This window comes from Ahaetulla prasina, chromosome 1 (genome assembly GCF_028640845.1).
Source record: "Ahaetulla prasina isolate Xishuangbanna chromosome 1, ASM2864084v1, whole genome shotgun sequence".
NCBI classification, from domain to species: domain Eukaryota; kingdom Metazoa; phylum Chordata; class Lepidosauria; order Squamata; family Colubridae; genus Ahaetulla; species Ahaetulla prasina.
This window is the reverse complement of record NC_080539.1, coordinates 117,411,554-117,414,053: the sequence shown is the minus strand read 5'-3', so window position 1 is coordinate 117,414,053 and position 2,500 is coordinate 117,411,554. Positions and strand designations below refer to the sequence as shown.

General features: G+C 28.7%; 1 protein-coding gene across 1 annotated transcript in view; it reads right to left on the bottom strand.

The window, feature by feature from the left end:
• Positions 1-2,500, bottom strand: part of LOC131194159 (protein FAM133-like) — a gene marked incomplete at its 3' end in the record, with an annotated part of 44,516 nt that overhangs the window by 1,377 nt on the left and 40,639 nt on the right. The gene's annotated exons all lie outside the window — the stretch shown is intronic.

Genomic DNA, 2,500 nt, shown 5'->3' with positions numbered 1-2,500 from the left:
AGAATAGAATAGAATAGAATAGAATAGAATAGAATAGAATAGAATAGAATAGAATAGAATAGAATAGAATAGAATAGAATAGAATAGAATAGAATAGAATAGAATAGAATAGAATAGAATAGAATAGAATAGAATAGAATAGAATAGAATAGAATAGAATAGAATAGAATAGAATAGAATAGAATAGAATAGAATAGAATAGAATAGAATAGAATAGAATAGAATAGAATAGAATAGAATAGAATAGAATAGAATAGAATAGAATAGAATAGAATAGAATAGAATAGAATAGAATAGAATAGAATAGAATAGAATAGAATAGAATAGAATAGAATAGAATAGAATAGAATAGAATAGAATAGAATAGAATAGAATAGAATAGAATAGAATAGAATAGAATAGAATAGAATAGAATAGAATAGAATAGAATAGAATAGAATAGAATAGAATAGAATAGAATAGAATAGAATAGAATAGAATAGAATAGAATAGAATAGAATAGAATAGAATAGAATAGAATAGAATAGAATAGAATAGAATAGAATAGAATAGAATAGAATAGAATAGAATAGAATAGAATAGAATAGAATAGAATAGAATAGAATAGAATAGAATAGAATAGAATAGAATAGAATAGAATAGAATAGAATAGAATAGAATAGAATAGAATAGAATAGAATAGAATAGAATAGAATAGAATAGAATAGAATAGAATAGAATAGAATAGAATAGAATAGAATAGAATAGAATAGAATAGAATAGAATAGAATAGAATAGAATAGAATAGAATAGAATAGAATAGAATAGAATAGAATAGAATAGAATAGAATAGAATAGAATAGAATAGAATAGAATAGAATAGAATAGAATAGAATAGAATAGAATAGAATAGAATAGAATAGAATAGAATAGAATAGAATAGAATAGAATAGAATAGAATAGAATAGAATAGAATAGAATAGAATAGAATAGAATAGAATAGAATAGAATAGAATAGAATAGAATAGAATAGAATAGAATAGAATAGAATAGAATAGAATAGAATAGAATAGAATAGAATAGAATAGAATAGAATAGAATAGAATAGAATAGAATAGAATAGAATAGAATAGAATAGAATAGAATAGAATAGAATAGAATAGAATAGAATAGAATAGAATAGAATAGAATAGAATAGAATAGAATAGAATAGAATAGAATAGAATAGAATAGAATAGAATAGAATAGAATAGAATAGAATAGAATAGAATAGAATAGAATAGAATAGAATAGAATTTTTTATTGGCCAAGTGTGATTGGACACACAAGGAATTTGTCTTGGTGCATATGCTCTCAGTGTACATAAAAGAAAAGATACCCTCATCAAGGTACAACATTTACAACACAAATGATGGTCAATATATCAATATAAATCATAAGGATTGCCAGCAACAAAGTTACAGTCATACAGTCATAAGTGGGAAGAGATTGGTGATGGGAACGATGAGAAGATTAATAGTGAGGAACCCATATAATATGCTCAAATTTCCAAGTGTGCTCTTTTGGAAAAGAAGTATATTTGCTTTCTAAACTGCAATGCTACACGGGGTTTTGTGGCTGTATTTTTCCCTTTTTTTATTACTTTGAGAAGCAGCACCATTTTCCCCACCCCACTGGCTACTTCCAGATGCTCACTATTTATCACTGCCTTCCACTTCAGTCTGTGCCCCTCTTCCATAGCTGTGGGTACAAGAGCTCCCTCCTGCTCTACCCCTTTGCCGCCGCCTTGCAACTGTGCTGGGGCTATTTTTAGGCAGGAGTTGAGTGCTCTTTCAACAGAGAGTAGACCTGTGTTCTGAAATAGCTTGACTGACAGGTCCTCTCTGTCTACAACTTGTTAGTTGGAAAACATAGTAGTGACTAAAATCTACTATGGAAGCACCAGGCTTCACTTAGTTAGTCCCACAATCTGACACATACATTAAGGAAAAAAACTGGTGGTTGTTTTTACCAACAGCAGTGAAACCGGGTGAGAGGGGAAGCAAAGTCACCAATTCTTTAATTTGTCCTGTATTAAAAGCATAAGGATGATACCTGGCAGAGAAGTACACCTATTTCTCTGCCAACTCCAACTCTGGTGGGTTGTACTTCTGTACAACCATCTGGCTTTACTTTTGGACTTGTGCATTGGAATAAGTTGCTGTTAAGTCAAGCGCCAAAGGGACTATCTATCTATCTATCTATCTATCTATCTATCTATCTATCTATCTATCTATCTATCTATCTATCTATCTATCTATCTATCTATCTATCTATCTATCTATCTATCTATCTATCTATCTATCTATCTATCTATCTATCTATCTACCTATCTATCTATCTATCTATCTATCTATCTATCTATCTATCTATCTATCTATCTATCTATCTATCTATCTATCTATCTATCTATCTATCTATCTATCTATCTATCTATCTATCTATCTATCTATCTATCTATCATCTATCTATCTATCTATCT